Below are 22,212 nucleotides of genomic sequence, written 5' to 3'. Positions count from 1 at the left end.
CTATATCTCCTAGGCTTACAACTTTCTCAAGAGTCCCAAGGTAGACCTTTCCTTCTAGTTCAAAGTAGGATAGCTACCTTGCTTAAACTTGAGGAAGAAAGACTCAAAGCCAAAGAAACATTTTTCATCCATTAGAACCATATTAAGTGTTCCTTCAACAATAATTCAACAAGGACCAAGAGTTTTGATGTGGATGACTTAGTATTGAAGTGGGACAAAGCCCACAAAGAGAAAGGAAAACAAAAAAGTTCCAATATCTATGGATTGGTCCCTTTTCCATTGAAGAAATTTGTGGTCATAATAATTTCAAGTTGAAATACTTGGACGTGAGGACTGACCCTCTTCCCATAAGTGTTTGAGATTTGAAGCAATGTTTCTAATAGAAGCTCTAAGCTACATTTCCTGTACAATATTTTCTTTTCTCTTTTCTTTATTGTCTGTGTAATTCTCATGTGTGTTGTGTCAAACCGTGTCCTATCTTGTTTTGTGTCTTGGTCATTGTATATAAATAAGACATTATTTGAAAAAGTGCATGGCTCAGAAAGTGCTTGAGTGGAATAACGAAAAGATGTGACAACCACAACACTTTGCTATTTTTTTGTTCTCCTTATTTTTTGGGGAATATGCCATAGGATGAGCTAGGTCCGATGGAAAATACGATACATCCAAAAAGAAAAGCTTGAGGGAACCTATTAGATTCACATCTATTCTAGTATCCAAACTCCTCAACTTGGTGTAAATCTTCTTAACGTATTACATTCTTATCCAATCTAGGAGAGAAAGTGTTTTATGGAAAATTCTCTTATGCGGATAGAAGTGGATCCCCTAGATCTAGTGGCTGATATAGAAACAACAAAAACCAAAAAGGACAATGTTTTCCTTAGAGAAATTAATAAATGGAGGAAAGGCTTGCCTGTAATCCAACGCTAGTCCCCATCTTCTGTTTACTTGTAGACTTTAGGTCTAGCTCCAATTACAATAAATGGAACCTACAAGACATTCAAAACAAACAAGAGAACTACAATATATCCATAACATAAACAAATATCTCTATTGAATGAGTCAATTGGGAATTGAAATACATATGCATCAAATAGACACAAATCATAGGAAAAAAAAGCTTATTGTATTAGTGAAATGTAGGAGAAGATTACAACCCTTTTTGCAGTTCTTGACAATGTAGAATCTCCCACTAAACTTGTCCTTCCTCATCCACAAGCAAGCCTTCAATCACAACTCGAGGAAGGTAATGGATTTGTAGTTGAAAAGAAATAGCATCAAGGCATAGATAAGAGTCTCCAAAAAACAACCTAGACTCTATGGGAGGCAGTGAATTTATAGGGTAAAAGTGGTAGATTAGGATTTACCAATCTAAGCTTGAGATTCACATATGAAGGAGGATAATCTATAAGGATAAGAAATAAGACCTCTAGAGTAGGATAAGATAAGAATTCAAGATCTTAATCAATAATAAATGGTTAAAACCACCTTAGAAGCTTTTGGAAGAAGAAGTTTCACATATTTTTTGTTATCTTTACCAAAATCCTAGAACCATCACACCTACAAAGTAGAAAAAATTATGCTGGTTAGTGCATGTTCTCAGTTATGCAACTTGTAACCATTCCTGGTGGACTGAAGTGTAGGGTGCTCTGGGGCTAAAAACATGAGTTTTGTGCTATTTTTTCTAAAAACTCAAATGCTTTGTGTTGGCATTATGACACAGGTTTGGCGCTATGACACAAGTGGTGTCCTTGATTGATCTGATAATCACCCTATGAGTGATCTCAGTTAAGAATTATTAAATGGAGGTATTACAGACTCATGTGTTGGTGTGTGTCTAGGTTATTTAAGCAACAGATTGATCAGATTGCAAATACATAGACACTTGAAATGGAAGACAGCAGAGAAACACATTGAACAAATATAAGAACACAAGAAATTAATAAGGATTTCACCCTATCCTCTAAGGCTACATCTCCGATCGAGCTTTCAATGGTGGCCTTCTTTTATTGTGTCTTAAAGCAGAGAATTACAAAGAAGGAGCTCAATATGAGTCTCTTGTCACAGGATAGCTTGGCAGGGTGGTTCTTGGATTCCCCAAGCCACTAGGGTGCACAGACTCTTGTCCTTACCAGCTTTTCGACCTCTCAAGTCTACAATGGAAGGAGCCCAATGTGGTGCTTGGTCCTGACAGATCCCTCTTAGGGATGGCTTGAATTTCTCAAGCCCTCTCGTGCTCGATGCTGCCTTTGGTCAGCTCGACCCTCTATCTTCTCACTGCTTTTTGCTTTCTCTGTCTACTTTCTCTTTTCTTCTGCCGTGTTCCTTCTGCTGGTCTGTGCATGGATTTAAAGCCACTCGAGCTTATGGCTATTCGATTCCTCTTCCAACTCCGTCAAATTGCCTGCTACAGCTTCACTTGGAGTTCCCTATCTCAACATGATCATCAGACCCACAGGGGGCGGCCACTTGTCCTCCTGTGAACTGCGCTAGCTTGCTTCGTCGGTTCGTTTCTTCAGTTATGTTATGGAATGAGTCATCCGCCACCTTGGTGGTCAAAGCAGACCTCAAATTCTTTTAAATCGTGGCTTAATCCCTTGTTACATTTGGCCTTACCATCGGGCGTGATATCAACTGTTAGATCTGAATCCCCCAGATCCAACACCATCCGCTCATTTCTTGCGGTTGACTAGATCGACCGTTAGCGCGTGATGAGCAGTGGTTTTCTCTCTCCTTTGCTTGCCACGCATCGGGCACTGAGTGGAATCGCTCTATTTTCACCGAATCTGCTTACCGCCCAAGGATACCCCCAATGAATATCACTGGTTTTTAGAGCGTTGGTCTCACTGTAGTCTTTAGCCTTTTTCCCCACGGTTTTCCCGGCTCCCATGCGACTAAGCACTCGGGGCCCCTCCATTTCGAGGGTTTTCGCGCATCACAAACTCCCTCCGTTTCCTGATCCGGGCTTCCCAGGGGCTAGTTTCACCTCATGCGCAATCTCCATGGGCCTCGATCAACATGCTTTGACTGAGGTCCTCGTCGTTCCACTCTGGCTCCCAACTACCACTGTTTTAGAGGTGTTTTTGATTGCTGCTCTTAATTTTTTGTAGTCTGTCCTGACTTGGTATAGCAATGGTTCTTTTGATTATTCTTTATGGATCCAATTTGGATCATTGATGGCAACTCACTCAGATGACAGATCACAGTTCAAGATCACAGAATGAAGGAAAAATAGGTATACACAGGTTCCCCTTGACCAAACTGCGTATACACGTGGGTTTGCAGACCAAAAGGCACGTATGCATATACACGCACTTTCATGCAAGGAAAAGCGTGTACATGTTGGAAAACTTGGTTTTGGTCTGTGGTATTTGGTCCTTGGTATTTTGACCCATGGTATTGGTCCAAGGTATCTTGTCCGAAGTGTTGACCCTAGGTATTTGGTCCAAAGTATTGATCTAAGTGGTTTTGGACCATGGTATTGAGTAAGGCCTAAGACTATAAAAGGAGCAGGAGATCGTTAGGCAAACGTACTCAAGTATTGAATATCTAATGAAGAGAAAGATCTAGAATACTGGTCATTGGGTTAAGGTGCATTGCTGGATCTGAATCAAGGAGGAACCTGAGCGCTTGAAGAAGGATAAGTTCTATTGATGGGTCAAGATATTAAAGCTTGAAGAGAAGTATCTTTGTGTGGCATTGATCTTTCATAACTGGCGCATGTCGTAATCTGTAAATTTTATGATCCGGGTATGACTGATGTCTGAATAGTTGTAAATGTTAAATCATCTTTTATAGATCTGTATGCAGGTTCAATATAGTAGAGGCACATATACACGCTGGTTTGGCATTTCAAACGTATACGTAGGTCTGTCTTCATATAACATCATATGAACATAGGTTCAACACATTGAAGTAGTGTACGTCTCATAAAATATGTTTTAGCTACTTCTGTTTGCTGTTGCATTGTTCTGGGTTTTGGATTGGGTTCTGGTTACTGTTACTGTATTCTGGTTACAACATTCAAAAAAATGATTGTTTGATTCAGTTTTGGTTGGTACAAAGGAGATTGGTTGATGCAGATATATTTGATTTTTGATTGATGTTATTGATGGATCTAGTTTGAAAATTTATGAAACGTGGTCCTTGGAAGAAAAGAGAAGGTTTTAGCCTTCTGTAGGTCAGCATCTACGTACTAGTAAACACATCAACTAGTACAAGAGCTAAGGGGGTTGTAGCTCCCTTCCAGGAAAAGTTGGAGAACGAGAGAAGGTTGTAGCCTTCTGCAGGTAGAAGCCTGCATACTGGTATAAGACTGCACCAGTGCAAAATTTGTAAATGAAGTTTCTTATTAAAGAAAGATAGAGACGATTGCAGCAGGTGGTTTTCACCCACATTGGGTTTCCACCTTATATCTTGTGTTCATGTGTGTGATTGCCTATTATTTTTACTACACCTGGTTACTATTTATATGGTTCTAATACACAGATTAAAGATCAACAAACTAAATTATAAGTTTGCAAGGTATACGCTAGTTTCTCTAAACACAGTTGCGTATACATGCAAGTTGCATTAACAGAAGTAGTGTATATAAACCTGTTTTTGGAAATGAAATATTGTTAACTTGATAATACTGATTCACCCCCCCCCCCCCCCCCCCCCGCCCTTCTCAGTATTATTTCCAACAATTGGTATCAAAGCAGGTCCTTCAGATGAAGCTTGATCGCTTGAAAGAAGATCTATCATCATAGGCAGCTACGAAAGAGAGGGATCCATTAGACCACCAATATTTGATGGGAGCAACTTCGTCTATTGGAAGGTAAGAACCACAACCTATCTTCAATCTCTTGGAACAGATGTTTGGGAAATCGTGGAAGGAGGATATACATTTCCATCAGCAATTCCTATAGATACGGCAGGTAAAAAGCAGTATGAAACAAATGCCAAGGCTGTCAATACTCTATTGGGGAGTCTGTCACAATCAGAATTTGTCAAGGTTATGCAGCTCAAAACCGCCAAAGAAATATGGGACAAGATCGTTCTAAGCTATGAAGGAGACAATTAGGTAAAACATGCAAAATTACAATCTCTCAGAATTCAATATAAAACTCTCAAAATGCACAATGATGAAAGTATAGCTCATTACTTGCTATGTATAGATGAGATTGTTAATTGCATGAAAAACTTGGATGAAGAGATAAAATAAGTTACTTTAGTTGAAAAGGTTTTAAGATCCTTGTCTTCTAAGTTTGAATCAAAAGTTTCTGCCATAGAAGAAAAGCAGGATCTTCAGAGTATGACTATGACACAGTTGCACGAAATCCTAACTGCTATTGAAATGAGAAAAGGAGGTCCATCAGATATGAGAGAAACCGCATTCAAGGCTTTAGGAAGAGAAGATCTCAATGAATCGAGACACATTTCAGAAGGAGAGGAAGAAGCAAACTTTGTCAAAAACCTTCAATAAGGTTCTGGAAGATTCAAAGGTAAACTATCTTTCAAATGCTTTGCTTGTGGAAGAGTCGGTTATTATGCAGCCAAATTTCCTCATAAAGATAAGCTTGATAAAGGTAAGGAACCAAAAAAATGGAATAGAAAACATAATGTAAGTAAGAAGAGCTACTATAAGCATGAAGATATCGATGGATTATCAAATAGTGATGAAGATGAATATGGTAATGAATATATACTTTTGATGGCTTTTGAAGATGATGATTTCTTGGATGCTTTAGATGAAGATGGTCTCTATGAAGAAATTTCTAAACTTAAAATCTGTTTAGAAGAAAAGAGTATGATTATAGATACTTTGACATTCCAAATTGTTGAAAGGGAAAAGCACAATGAAAAGTTAGAATGTGAAATTCTGGGTCTAAGAAAAGATATTGAGAAAAAAAAAGCTCTCAATCTTAGATTTGCGAAAGGATCAGAAACATTAGATGAAATTATCAAAGTGCAATGTTCTCCTTTGATAAAGACAGGTCTTGGATATATTGAAGAGGCATCTCAAGCACAGAAGCCATCAACCTCCAAAAGCTATTTTGATGCAGCAAGGAGAAGTGAACAGGTTGACAATCGTCAGCAAAGGCATAAAGCAAATCACCAGGTAAATCAGGTTCAATCTATTTCAAGGATGAACAAAAGCTATAACCAACCACAGGGAAATCAGTCTCAATTTGCTTCAAGAATAAATGTCAATGGAAACTACAATCACCAGGTCAGTAGATTCGATAATCGTAGGAGTTTCTTTAATGGCCAATGTTTTTCATGTCATAACTTTGGACACAAAGTTGCTCAATGTGTTGCTTACAAGATCATCATGACTAGAGAAGCACGAAATCAAAGGAATGTGACTGGGATCATGCAAAGGACCTACAATAACTTTTCTGCTCTTGAAAATGAAATAGAATGCTCTATCTATAACAACTTCGGTCGTGAATATTCTGGATGTAGGAGTAAATTTCAGCAAACATCTCAAAAGGAGAAAGCTTCATTAGGTCCCAAAACATGGAGAAAGAAATAATCACAACAGAAAGATGTGGTATAGCCTTGTATGCAGAAGGACAAGAAAATTAGTGGTACATCGACAGTGGATGCTTGAAACACATGACAGGTGATAAAGAAAAACTTCAGTCATATAATGCCTTAGAAAAGGAAAAGAAGGTCTCATTTGGTAATGACACTCCTACAGTCATAAAAGGTAAAGGCTCCATTATATTAAAAGAAAAAGTTAAAGCTGGGAATGTTATGTATGTAGATGGTATAAAGCATAACCTATTGAGTGTCAGTCAAATGTGTGATCAAGGAAATGAAGTAGTATTTCGATCAAATGGATGGGTTAGTCATGAGCTTGACACATGAGAAACAATGACCAAAGGCGTAGGAACTCCAAACAACTTGTACATACTCAAGGGAGGACAATTATAGTGATATCTAAGCAAAAATGATGAACACTAGCTATGGCACAGAAGACTGGGGCATCTAATATTCCCTCAAATAAGAAAAGCATGCAGATACCAGGCGGTTCGTGATCTTCCGGATATCCGCATTCTAGAAAATACAATATGCAAATCATGTCAATTTGGTAAGCAAACCAGAACACATTTACCTGAAAAGGAAGGATCAACTAGTAAGCCTCTTGAACTTGTTCACACTGATTTATGTGGTCCATCTAGGAAAAAGTCACCTTGTGGAGAAGAATACTTTATATTGTTCATTGACGACTTTTCCAGAATGTGTTGGATAGGACTTCTAAAGCATAAAGACAAAGAATTCGAAAAGTTGAAAGCCTTCAAAGCTTTGGTTGAAAATGAATCAGATTGCAAAATCAAATGCCTCAGGTCTGATCGAGGAGGGGAATTTCCCTTGGATGAATTCTTCGACTTCTGTGAGGAACATGGAATAAGAAGGGAATTCTATACCACAAGAAATCCTCAGCAAAATGGAGTGGTAGAAAGGATGAACAGAATTGTTCAACAAATGGCTCGTGCTATGCTAGATGAGTCTGGAACTCGTGCAACCTTCTGGGGTGAAGCTGCATTTACTGCCGTCACTATTCTCAACAAAACAAATGTCCGGGTAAATAGTACTCAAACTCCACATGAACTTTGGTATGGTAAGACTCCCACTGTAAAATACTTCAAAGTTTTTGGAAGAAAATGTTACATCAAAAGGAATGATGAAAAACTTAGCAAGTTTTAACCTAGAGCAGATGAAGGCATTCTACTTGGTTCTTTTCCCTAAGTAAAGGATATAAGTGTTATAACAAAGGACTTGGGAAATTTTTTGAAAGTATTGATGTTGTGGTTGATGAAGCAGGCAAAAATCCAAAGCAGGTAAAAAACGAAGATTATGAAGAAGATGAGGAATATCCTTCCACATCAAATTAGACTAATTCTGAAGAAGAAACCAATGAGGTACCAGAAGAACAGATAACGGTATAGAAGAGACTCCATCCAGGTATTTTCAGAAGAATCATCTAGAGACTCAAATTTTGGGGCAAAAAGAGGAAGGTGTGCAGACAAGAAGAACTATTACAAAAGCTTCAAGCTATCTAGCATTGCTTTCCTCCATCGAACCGCAAAATGTAAATGAAGCATGCAAAGATGAATGTTTGGTCAAGGCCATGAATGAAGAACTTGAGCAGATTGAAAAGAATAATACTTGGGAATTGGTTCCTAGACCTAATGATAAGAATTTCATAGGAACCAAATGGATATTCAAAAACAAGCTGAATGAAAATGGAGAAATTATTAGAAATAAGGCCATACTTGTTTGTAAAGTGTACATGCTCAATAAGAAGGTATAGACTTTGAAGAATTTTTTGCACCTGTTGCTAGACTTGAAGCCATAAGAATGTTCCTTGCTCTTTCTAGCTTTCAGAAGTTCAAAGTATATCAAATCGATGTGAAATCTGCCTTTCTTAATGGAGACCTAGAAGAGGAAGTATATATTGAGCAATTAGACAGATTCATCCTTGGAAATGATCCAAAACTTGTATGCAGACTCAGAAAGGCTCTCTATGGTCTAAAACAAGCTCCAAGGGCCTGGTATTATCGTCTTAACAAATACCTTCATGAATAAGGTTTTTCAAAAGGATCAGCTGATAGAAATATATATATATATATATATATTGACAATGATAAATTGCTAATACTTGTTGTGTATGTTGATGATAACATTTTTGGTAGCAATGAAGAAGCCACGAGTAAAAAATTTGCTTTGGTAATGCAGAACGAATTTGAAATGTCCCTGCTTGGTGAGCTCACATATTTTCTTGGTTTACAAGTTCAACAAAATAAAGATGGTGTTTTTCTATCACAAACCAAGTACCTCAAGCAGATCTTGAAGAAATATGGCATGGAAGATTCTAAACTTGTATGTATCCCTATGGTAACAGGATGCAGCCTCAACTCAAACGCTGAATCAGCAGCAGTACATCAACCAACCTATAGATCCATGATTGGCAGTTTTCTTTATCTAACATGTACCCGACCAGACATCATGCATGCAGTAGGAATATTTGGAAGATTCCAAGCAAGTCCAAAGGAATCACACCTTCAGGCAGTGAAACAGATTTTCAAATATCTTCAAGGAACACAAAGCTTTGGTTTATGGTATACTAGAGATACAAATCTTACACTTCATGCATATACAGATGCAGATTGGGCAGGAAGCGTGGATGATAGAAAAAGTATTAGTGGTGGTGCATTCTATATGGGTTCCAGATTAGTGTCTTGGTTCAACAAGAAACAAAGTTCAATTGCATTATCTACAGCTGAAGCAGAATATGTGGCTACTGCATCTTGTTGCACACAACTCCTTTGGATGATGCAAACATTGCAAGAAATTCAGATCACATGTACTCCACCCATCTCTATTCTATGTGATAATACAAGTGCAATCAGTATTTCAAAGAATCTAGTCATGCATTCCAAGACCAAGCACATACCTATCAAATATCATTTTCTCCGGGAACAAGTGCTTGAACAAAAGGTCAAATTGGAGTATGTTCCCTCCAAGGAACAGGTTGCTGATATATTCACCAAACCACTGCCCATAGAGACATTTGAATACCTCAGACAGAAGCTGGGAGTAGTCAATGCATCATCTTGCTATTGACACTTATCTGTTTCAGAGAATAATGGTTGTACGCAAGTTTCATGAAGCGTATTTGCGTACATACACCGGTTGCTTTGGATACATCTGTGTATATGCTGGTTTGAAGAATATCAATGGGCCAGACTCAGGATGAAAAGAATCTGATATGGGTCTGAGAGTGATCATCTGGCACAGGTTCAGGGGGAGCATATACTTCTAATAATGCATTGTTGGCATTATCTTAGAAGATCTTGGTACAATTTCATAGTTGTTTTTGATTCAGGTGCAGAGGGAGATCATGGTTGCTAGTCTGGATGGTGATTGACAGATGCTGCTAATGATAGTTGCTGATGACTATCATAGTCTTGTTTTAGATATTTTGTCTCTATGTCATGTATATATTTTTTTATCAAGGTCATGTAATGACCTATTTTTGTTTCCCCACTATGCCTGGGATGGATGATGTAATGTTCTTGCTTTATCATGTATAAACTCTTGGTATATCCCCACTTGGTTGGGTGGATGAGTCAATCTTGGTATATCCCCACTTGGTTGGGAGATGGATGTATGCATGAGTCTTTGGTGATAGGAAGGTCATTTATGATCTATAGAGTCATGTTCTTCTTGTAGAACATATTTTTGCAGACCTTGCTTATAGTCAGGGGGAGCATGAACAACACACTTCAGCATATCAGAGAAGTCAGTGTGTGCTCAGGGGGAGCATAACCCTTTGCCCTTGATGACAAAGGGGGAGAATGACTTGGGGTTGCCATCAAGTCCAAAGGGGGAGATTTGTGGCATTATGACACAGGTTTGGTGCTATGACACAAGTGTTATCCTTGATGGCAACTCACTCAGATGATAGATCACAATTTAGGACCACAGAATGAAGGAAAAAGAGGTATACACAGGTTCCCCTTGACCAAACCATGTATACATGCGGGTTCGCAGACCAAAAGGCACGTATGCGTATACACGCACTTTCATGCAAGGAAAAGCGCATACATGTTGGAAAACTTGGTTTTGGTCCGTGGTATTTGGTCTTTGGTATTTTGACCAATGGTATTGGTCCAAGGTATCTTGTCCGAAGTGTTAACCCTAGGTATTTGGTCCAAAGTATTGATTCTAAGTGGTTTTGGACCATGGTATTGAGTAAGGCCTAAGACTATAAAAGGAGAAGGAGATCATTAGGCAAACGTACACAAGTATTGAATATCTAATGAAGAGAAAGATCTAGAGCACTGGTCATTGGGTTAAGGTGCATTTCTGGATCTAAATCAAGGAGGAGCTTGAGCGCTTGAAGAAGGATAAGTTCTATTGATGGGTCAAGATGTTAAGGCTTGAAGAGAAGTATCTTTGTGTGGGTTTGATCTTTTATAATTGGCGCATGTCGTAATCTATAAATCTGATGATCTGGGTATAACTGATGTTTGAATAGTTGTAAAGATTAAATCATCTTTTACAGATTTGTACGCAGGTTCAGTATAGCAAAGGCATGTATACACGCTGGTTCGACATTTCAAAACAGCTTATACGTAGGTCTGCCTTCATATAACAGTGCATGAACGCAGGTTTGACACATTGAAGTAGTGTACATCTCATAAAATATGTTTTAGCTGCTTCTGTTTACTGTTGCAATGTTTTGGGTTTTGGATTGGGTTCTGGTTACTGTTACTGTACTCTGGTTACAACATTCAGAAAAGTGATTGTTTGATTTAGTTTTGGCGGTACAAAGGAGATTGGTTGATGCAGATATATTTGATGTTTGATTGATGTTATTGATGGATCCAGTCTGAAAATTTATGAAATGTGGTCCCTAGAAGAAAAGAGAAGGTTGTAGCCTTCTGTAGGTCAGCACCTATGTAATAGTAAACACATCAGCTAGTACAAGAGCTAATGGGGTTGTAGCTCCCTTCCAGGAAAAGTTGGAGAACGAGAGAAGGTTGTAGCCTTCTGCAGGTAGAACCCTGCGTACTGGTATAAGACTACACCATTACAAAATTTGTAAAATGAAGTTTATTATTAAAGAAAGATAGAGACGATTGCAGCAGGTGGTTTTCACCCACATTGGGTTTCCACCTTATATCTTGTGTTCATGTGTGTGATTTCCTGTTCTTTTTACTGCACCTGGTTACTGTTTATATGGTTCTGATACACAGATTAAAGATCAACCAACTAAATTATAAGTTTGCAAGGTATACGTTGGTTTCTCTAAACAAAATTGCGTATACGCGCAAGTTGCATTAACAGAAGTAGCGTATATAAATCTGTTTATGGAAAGGAAATATTGTTAACTTGCTAATACTGTTTCACCCCCTTGCCCCTCTCAGTATTATTTCCAACACTTTGGAGAAATAATGCTTAGGGATTTGCAAAGGAATAATGACAAAGTGTCAAGGATGTTGATTGATCTAGGTTTTCAGGCCATTTAATTGAATGAAAAACAATGACCTACAATGGAAAGGGTAAGGGGAAAATCTGAAGTGAGCAAACCAATATTAGAGTTTTTATAAATAATTTTATGAAGGGGAAACCTCATTTTCTTTGAACAAGTCAGGATACCTCTTCCACCCATTGAAAAGAATAAGTGCCAAAGCACAGTCCTATTAAATAAATAAATAATGGGTGAAAGAAGAGAAAGGTTTCCTACGCAAGGAGGTGGAGTAAGAAACTTTGCTAGGGTACAACCCAGGCCTAATGGTAGCGAAGAAATGTTTGTGCTCTTGTAGTGACTATGCTGGGGTATTTTCCAGGCCTGCTAGCAGTGGAGCAACACCAAATATGAAACACATATTCTGAATATGTTAAACTCACTGCGTATATTACCCTTTCCTGGATCGAAACAATTGCGATATGGCATATATTTTGTGTGTTTGAACGAAGTGAAAGCGAAGTGAGGTGATATGTATACAACTGGGTAGAGAGGGGAAGTCAAGGCAATCCGATTGGTGAATCAATACTTCCTGAAGGGATGACCCTTTAACTAAAAAGTTACTCCTAAGCAGAGAAGTTGAAGTTCACCAATGTGTCACCAAGTGTTGTTGTTGCTATAACACCCTCCAAAATTTCACTACATTCAAATTTCAGAGCTTACTCAATGGTCGCATCGAGTGTCACCTTGGTCATCAGGTGTCATTTCAAGTCATTCTATATGTTTCAAGTGTTCTTTATCATTCTTAAGTGTCATTACATTGATTAGAACATATATGGTATATTTCATGGTCCTAGCACCTTTGTTTGTTGGAATTTGGTCCCAGTCGCACACATGTTTCCCATTGTATTTGGGGAGTGTACGTAAATTCGAATTTTGATGTCTATTTATCATTGTTCAAGCTTGTATATTTTTATTTATGAGTTGGTATGCATCACACTCGATTTCATCTCTAAACTAATTCTGTTTTCCCCTTGTTCCATCTTCTAGACTTAGAAATTTTTTGGTTGGACAAGTAAACTGATTAAGGCAAGGTGTGAAAACGCACACCCTTAATCCTTGAGCATGAATCCTTCACTATTTGGAAGTGCACCCTACACACTCTAGGAGCACACAGTGTGCTCCTAAGGATCCTTACCCTTCCTTTTTCTGAACTATTCCCTAAAGAAACAAGTCTTCCTTTGAGCGCATTCCTTCAACTCGAAGAACTACACCCTTCTTGAGTGAATGAGAGCATTCTAAAGCCCCAAAGCATGAATCCTTCATCCTTTGGCAATGTGACATGTTCCCTCCTTTATTTGTTGAGTGCATGAGTGCACCTTGAAGCCCTAAAGCCTCATCCTTCATCCTTCGACAATGTGCCCTGCGCCCTCCTTTTCTCCCTTGAGTGCACAAGGCAATTGGGAAGCCCAAATTCCCTTCTTTCATCCTTCGGAACTGAGTCGTGTGCCCTCCCTTGAGTTTATCTCCCCCTTCTTGAGGGAATGAGTGCATCCTAAAACCTCAAAGCTCGAACCCTTTAGCCTTTCATAGTGCACCCTTGCACCTAAAATTTTCCTTTTCATCTCTAAGCACACTATTAAGTCTCGAATAGAAATTTGCATGAAACATGTTAGGATAGGAAAATTTTCAGGCTGATGTTTGGTTGCCATGAATGATTTCAGTCACAAGTATTTTGAAAATAGCATGGCAAGGATGCATGAAGAGATCGAAAAAAGAGAGTAGTTAAGGGAAGCACTCAAGAATGAAGAACACATTGGAATATTGATGATCAAAGCGACCCGAAGGACTCCATGAGATCAAAGATTGTTTGGAGGGTGAATACATCAATGACCGAAAGCTACTTGCAAGATCAAAGAAACAAGTGACATCCATGGAACCTATTGAATAAAGTCCATGTTATCAATGATAGTGACTTATTAATGATAGTGACTTATCATGTCCTCATCACATGATCATGATGTGGAAGATATTATGTAATCATGTAAAGACAAAGAAGTGGAAGTCTAAGAGTCATGTATGGACAAAAGAGCCATGTATAGAATTCCAAAAGACATGTAATTCCAAGAGTCATATGTAATTCCAAAAGTCATTTGGAATTCCAAAGGTTCTAGAAGTCTAAAGGTCATTAAAAGTTGGAAAGTCAAAAGTCATGAGGAAATGATAGGCCATGCCTCAAGCTATAAAAGGATCCTCATTACTCAAACAAAGGATTTTTAACCTTAGCTTCTCACATAAGTCATTAAAGAGATAGAGATATTACTTTTTGGGAGAAAGTAGTGGCTCTAATGCTCCACTAATGGAGCTAGTGATGTTCATTTTACTTATATATCTTGGAACTTTTTCTTAATACTTGAAGCCTTTCAGCCAGTAAATTTTCATGCATGAATTGTAGATGTTTTGAGAGTAATATTCTAATGTTTTTGGTTTATGTTGGCTTTCATATGTACTAAAGTAATTAAACTATTTTTGTGACTTTGGTGCTTAACTTGTTGGAACATTGTTGTGATAATTCAATGATCGTTGCATCTATGTGAACAACTTTGCTTGATCCCTAACGATTCTTTCTCGTTTATGTGTGTGTGCCTCCATTAGATTAGTGCTATTACTTATCTTTTAGAGACTCACTTTCTCTCCCTTATAGTGAAAGAACCTTGATACATCTACAATTAAACACTTCAGAAGGCACACTCTCTTTCTCATTCAAAAGAACATGTGTGTTTCTCTCTCGTGCTAACTACTTAAGCCAAGGAAAATATTTAAGTAAATGACAACTAGGTTGTATTTCTGAATGGGACTCCTACACCAAATAGTGTGAGATATAATTGGGACCTCATATTAGGCAGATACCCATTATATTGGAGGTATCTAGCATCGTTAACATAAGCGTAATTCAAATGTGTGATCAAGGACACACACTATTATTTGATTCAAAGAAATGATAAATAAAAAACAAAAATCTGGCAAGTTGGTGGCAACCACAACTAGGATTTCAAATGGTATATACACATTGGATGAGGTTAAAAAGATGCTACATATTTTCAAAATAAGACAAAATTTGGCTCTGGAAAGATAGGATGGGACACATAAACTTTGAAAACCTTGTTAGAATCAGTAAAAAGGAATTTGTAAGAGATGATGACCAACACCTATTGCAAGCATTGCAAGCATGGAAAAAACATAAGAGTTTAATTCAAGACCAAGGAACATTCCTTATCCAAACCATTAGAGTTGGTACACAATGACCTATGTGGAACGATTAAGACCAAAGGACTGAATGGTGAACAATACTTCATGTTGATGATTGATGATTACACCAGGATGACAAAAGCCAATTTTTTGAAGAAGAAGTCTGAAGCCTTTGAATGCTTCATAATCTAGAAGGAAATGGTTGAGAATGAAATTGATTTGAATATAAAATGTTTGATATTAAATAATGGAGGGAAATTCACATCTAAATAATTTCAATACTTCTGTGAGGAAAATGGAATAAAGAGACAATTCTTAGCAGCCAGGACACCACAACAAAATGGGGTCATCGAAAGGAAGAATAGAATAATAGAATAAATGGCTAGAACTATGTTGAATGATTCAAAATTAAATGATGCATTTTGGGTCCAAGTAATAGATATACTAGTGTAGATTTTGAATAGAGGATTTTTCAGAAGCAACTATGGTAATATTTTACACAAATTATGGAAGGGAAGACCAACAAATGTCAAACACTTCAGAGTATTTGGAATTAGATCCTACATTAAAAGGGAAGACCAGAAGATTGGAAAATTTGACTTTCAGGTAGACAAAGGCATTTTTGTTGGGTACTCATGCAAAAGTAAAGCATACAAATGCTATAATCTGAGACTCAAACAAATAGTTAAAAACATCAATGTAAGTTTTAATGAAGTTTGAGGATGAAAGGCCAAATAAGGAAGTTCGTTCTCAACCAAACTAGAGATAAAAGAAGAAGAGAAAAAAAATGTTAAAGAGGAGGCCTTATAGGAAGAATAATCAAATGAAAATAATAATTTCCAACCATGATGAGACAAGAAATGACCGACATGAACCTTCTAAGATTGTGAATATATGGTATCAAAATATCCATCCTTTAGATCATATCATTGGGGACATTAATGAAGGTATAGGATTTAGAAGAAATCCACATATATGCATGCCAAAACAAGAACATCTTGCACTTTTATCCACATTTGAGCCTATCAACTTTGAAGAAGCTAGTCATGATGAGAATTGGATAACAACCATGAATGAAGAATTGGATTAGATTGAAAGGAATGACACATGGGTATTGGTTCCACTATTGAAGGAAAAAAAATGTGATTGGCTTTCAATGGGTTTTCAGGAACAAGTTGAATGAAGATGGAAATGTCACTAGGAACAAGGAAAGATTGGTCTATAAAGGTATGCACAGGTTGAAGGAATATATTTCGAAGATAAATTTTCACCTATTGCCAGGATGGAAGCCATCAGGATGTTATTGGCCTATGCTTGTTTGAGAAGGATCAAGGTTTATCAGATGGACGTAAAGTCAAATTTTATAAATGTATAATTTGAAGTGGAGGTCTACATAGAACAACCTAAAGGTTTTTTTACTTTCTCACAAAAAGGATTATGTTTTCAGGTTAAACAAGGCCTTATATGGTCTCATACATGCTCCTAATGCTTGGTATGCATGTATAGATAGCTACTTGCATAAATAAGTGTTCAAACAAGGAAATGCCGATAAAAACCTTTATGTAAAGGTTGAATAATATAGTTTGACTATCATATAAGTGTATGTGGATGCCGTAAACTTTGGAAGTGATGATGATAGGATACATAAGAATTTACATTAGACATGCAAAGTGAGTTTGAAATGTTATTATTTGGTGAGTTGAATTTATTCTTGGGACTTCAAATATCTCAGGAAGACAATGGCATATTCATCTATCAAACCAAGTACATTATAGAAATGTTGAGGAGGTTTCAGATGGAAGATGACAAACTGGTTAGCACTTCGATGATGATTGGCTGTGAGTTGAGCATGGGTGATATATCTAAGGATGTAGACCAAAAAATGTATAGGTCAGTGATTTTTAGTCTATTGTACATGAAACTTTCAAGGCTAGATGTGATGTAGGAAGTTGGACATGTATCACATTTTCAAGTAGCACCAAAATAATATCACGTTGTTGCAAGAGAATCTTTTGATACCTCAAGGGAGCAATAGATTTTTGACTATGGTATCCAAAAGGAAATGACTTAACCATCATAGATTATACATATGCAAATTGGGTAGGAAGTGTTGATATTCGTAAAAGCACTAATGGAACATCCTTCTACTTAGGTGGTTGTATTGTATCATGGATAAGCAAAAAGAAATATTCAATATCCTTATCCAAAACATAAGCATAATACATAGCAACAACAACATGATGTAATCATGTCCTCTGGATGAAACAAATGTTCCAGGATTTATAGGTGAAGTTCGATGAGCCCATTATGATATTTTGTGGTAGCATAAATGCCACAAGCATCTCCAAGAATCCTATCATGCATTCAAAAAAAAAATATGTTCCTATTAAATACCATTTTTTCAAAGAACAGGTTGCGTAAAAGAACATAAAGGTGGAATACATTGGTACAAAGGTGAAAATAGATGACATCTTCACCAAACCTTTACTGTGTGATACTTTTGAGTATATTCGACAGAATATTTGGATTCTACCATGTCCATATTGATGTTCATTCCATCCATATAAGTAATTAGGGGGAACAAAGGTATTATACAGGAAAAGAGAAGCATGCAGTTTGTTAGGGTGAGTCACCCTTTGCCATTAATGTCAAAGGGGAGATGAAATAGGTCAAGAAGATCAAAAGGATGTAATTATGGGTAGCATTGATTACAGGGGTAGTAGATATGTTTCCATCAATGACAAAGGGAAAGAATTTTGAAATATAGTTGTCAACAATTTCAACCCAAGCAACACCATAAGATGCCCCACCTTTGGTGACCAAAATGACATCGAAAATATTAGTTTATAGAGAAAACATCACATTTATTGGATTTTCCTCCTCATGCTAATTCCAACAATATGTATCACATCACTAGGGTCCTCATGGTTCGAGAGATATAATTGTTAAAAAATGAAGCCCCACCTTGTGGTCAAAAGCCCCAAATTGATGGATGATGTGGAAAATTTCCTATTGAGTGATTAACATATGATGGTCAAATATAGAAAAGTCAAAACTAATATTTTTACATCCAAGATTAGTCTTTGGGTTGTAAAAGCAAGTCGATTTCTAAAAGGGGGATAAATAATTTATTTCAATTTAAATTAAAAAAGTATAAGCCTTCAAGTCAGCCTTATTACAAAAGGGGATTTTTAGGTCCATTACAATTTCCCTCCAAAATCTCAAGTTTGGTGACCTCAAGAGAGCCCCTCCAAAAAATATATAAAGGAATTCATTCCCCTCTCAAACATAAGAGTTTAGATGCTTATCTTATGAAAGAAGCTTTGTGATACGCCTGCGGGCAAGAGGAGTCTTGAAAATTAGATTGAAGAGGTTGAATATCTAGAAGAATATTGGGTTTGTGGCTTATATCTTTGAGGATGAGATTCATTGGGGTTTGAGTATATATTTTCAGGTTTCTTTGATGTTTTTTCTATCACCTTTTGAAGCTAAACCTGAGGAAATCCATTTGTGAGGTTAGATATCTGAAAGGTTCTTTTGTGTAATGTTTCTATTGAAAAAGTATAAGCTGATTTGACATGATCTGAAGCATATCGACCTAGTAAGGTTTTCCTAACTTACCTGAGCTTGTTTTGAAGATTGTTTCTACAACCTTGTTGTCTAGGTATCCTTTCCTCTATGGAAGACCAAACCCTATTGTCATAACATTGATTGAGGTTCTCACTTAAGGTTTTAGGACCAATACTTGATCTCTAAAATTAAAAAAGTCCTAATTTTGATATTCGCTATGATTTCATTGAAATTTTCATATCTTGAAGCTGCTTTGGTTTAGTATTTTGTTGCAAAACCTCTTGGGGAATCTGCTCATAGATATGTGTCTCGTTTTGGCATGCAACTTGGCATCGTTGAGGTTTTTTAGTCTATTTAGGGCTCATCTATTATTTCATACCTAAGGTAGTTTGTGGAGGAGGTTTAGATGCAAATATGGAGACTCTAAAAGGCTATAGCAGAAGAAAACTTGACACATGTTTGAAGTTAACTAAGGTCGGAAACAAATTCCTATTTGGATGTCTGACATTAGGGGAATTTTGAGGTCTAAAATGGGCATCCTAATAAAAATGTACAACCAAAATAAGCTTTATAAGAACCAATAGGATTCAAGATGATGATGTCAGCCATGGGGGATGATTCACGATTTTTGGAGTAAAAAAGTAAAAAGATTAAAAGATAATAAAATAATAAAACTGTTTTTTCAACTTATCTCCCTAAGGTTTTAATAAAATTTTGGGTAGGAGTACTCATTGGATGCAAAATTTAATTCCTCATAAAATTAGTACCTATGTTGCATACTTTTGATGGATCCCACTACATGAAAAATGATAAATACATGAAAAAACATAATTTTGATAATGTTTTTCACGTATTTATCATTTTTCATGTAGCAAGGTCCATTGAAAGTATGAAACATGGTTACTCATTGGATGATGAATCAAATTCCGCATCCAACGAGTCTTTCTGCTCGAAATTTGAGTAAACCCATAGGGAGATTGATCGAAAATGATCATAAACTAAAACTGATGTAGAATTGATTAACCATTAATGATTTGAATGATAACTCTAAGCACAGAAATCGAGGTAAAATGCTTGAGAAGAACACTTTATGACAACTGATTAAACATAAGATCAATGCATAAAAGAAGTGCAAACAATGAAAACACAGTGATACCAGACAACAAAATTGATGACGGAGTTCGTCCGTGATGGATTACATCTCTGGCTTCGCTTTCAAGATGGGAGACCGTTTTTATTAGGAATGAGAATAAGATGTTGATTACACAGAGAATTGATTAGTTTGAATGTGCACACAGGCACTTTTGATCACTATCATCCGATATCCCTCTGAACCAGCTTTCCAACGCCTCTTACGGTTCCCAATTCTGACTCCGGATGCTCCCGTACCACTGAAAATAAGAACTGCCTATGACCTCCAGAATCTGCAAACAAAATATCAAAACCACTCTAATGTCCTCCATGGATAAAATTGCCTCTTATAGTCCCGTGGATACATAAAAACCACAAGATGACTCCGTTGCAGTTTACGTCCAGTGGTTTCACTAACGTCAAGATGATAGCGGTATATAGTTCTGTTCATATGCCAAAGTTTGCCTCGTGCAGTTTGAGGACTTACTATTATTGCTAACCCTAGTAGTCTTTACACAACATCACTCACATACTAACTACCACAGCCATCCGGACCTACTTTACAGCTGACGGTTTAGGTAATCGCAGTTTCTAACCTTCGGCTCATTCACATGAACTCTGACACGGTTTATGAAGCTGCGGTTTAGGGATTGTTTTGTTAATTACAATGTTTAAAAGGCCGAGAAGTATAACAATGGGATTTAGACTTAGGAATTAGGATTAATACATGGTTTTTGTATTGTGGTAGGTTTGGAAGGACTTAGAACTAGGTCTTAGGTATTTTAGCATAGGTTTTAAATACCATGAGTTGGAATATACCTAGTTTAATGGTATTAGAACTTAGGCATATGTTTTATGTCTTTGGTGTATGGTTTTAGGTGTAGCAATTTAATGTAGTTAGGGTTTAGGTTTAAACATAGGATTAGGGTTTTAACAATGGTCACCCATTTCCAATCATTTTTCGCTAAGTGACTTTAGCGACATTTTCTCCTAATGACGAACTTGTCGACAATGTGACATAAAACCACACACATCGTCGACGCTAGTTACCATTGCGACGACAACCCTGACGACAAACCTATGCCTTAGACGACACCCATGTTGAACCCAAAACCTGCAAAGTTGTATGACAAAACTCATGTGGTCGACCAATCCTGGCGGAACCGTCAATGAACACAAGTCGACAGCCAGGTACAAACCCTCTCAACTGAATGCCATGCAAAACCATAAACATTAATTGAACAACTTGATCCGTAACCAACACTATCGAAGCTAAACTAAAGTGACGATGATACTGAACATTGATAATGACACTTGAACACTTGTACAACTAAATCAACATAATCCTCCTGGATCATTCCTCTCCACTTGAAAGCTTTTGGACCACAAAAGTTTGACTAAACAATTAGTCGATGAGGGTAGGACTCCCTCTCTTTCCACCTTGACTTGACGATGTAACAATACATTCGATCAATCACCTGCAAGTGATGACCCTGATGATGCTGACCATGGTACTTTGTGAGTCGGGACCTGTTTCATCCATCTGCAACATGAACAACTTGCGACGATGGGCAAACAACTTGTTATCAACATGGCACCCAAAAAATTCATGTCTAGCCTCTTCTTGCTCCTGAAAGGACCAAAAACTGAAGAAGATATGAGCTTCCCTAGCCTTTCTACTAGTCACTCTACAATTTCCCCAAAATCCGGCACCAGTCCTACAATTTCGTCCCAAAATCCGTTAACGGGGCGTCGATTCTGCCAAATTTTGGGCGAAATTGTTGGAGAATTTAAATGACCTCCACGACCTTACCTTCGAAAATTATGGCCACATGGGCCTTCATAAGGCCAGGGATTGGCCCCAGCACCCGTTGGCGGTCTTCTCGGCAGTTTAAGATAACCGCGAAATTGAACACATGGAAGTGGTTAAGTTTGGGTAGTTAAGGTTAACCTAGCAGTCACAGTTGGTGCATCGGTCAGTGGAACATGTCACATGGTACGGTGAAATTGGCGGTTTCGGTTAAGTTCCTATGGAACAGTTGGCGCCGACGGTAAACATGGAAACGGTTAGGGTGTTGTCAAATGGTGTGGGTAATGGCAGGCGGTTATGGTTAATGCCACGGGGACAGGCTAGGGCCTAGCCCGTGATCCCTTATCCCATGGTCTTATGGCGTTGGGATGGCTAGGGGCTCGGCCTTAGCCCAGCCCCTCAATGCCATATGTACCAAAACCTTTGTTTAAATAAACATTTCTGCTCACCTTTAAACAAGTATCATGTGTGGTTAGTTGGTAAT

This window comes from Pinus tabuliformis, chromosome 1_2, assembly GCF_031772625.1.
Source record: "Pinus tabuliformis cultivar Carrire ecotype Pingquan chromosome 1_2, CPIR1, whole genome shotgun sequence".
Classification (NCBI taxonomy): domain Eukaryota; kingdom Viridiplantae; phylum Streptophyta; class Pinopsida; order Pinales; family Pinaceae; genus Pinus; species Pinus tabuliformis.
Note: the sequence above shows the minus strand (reverse complement) of the source record.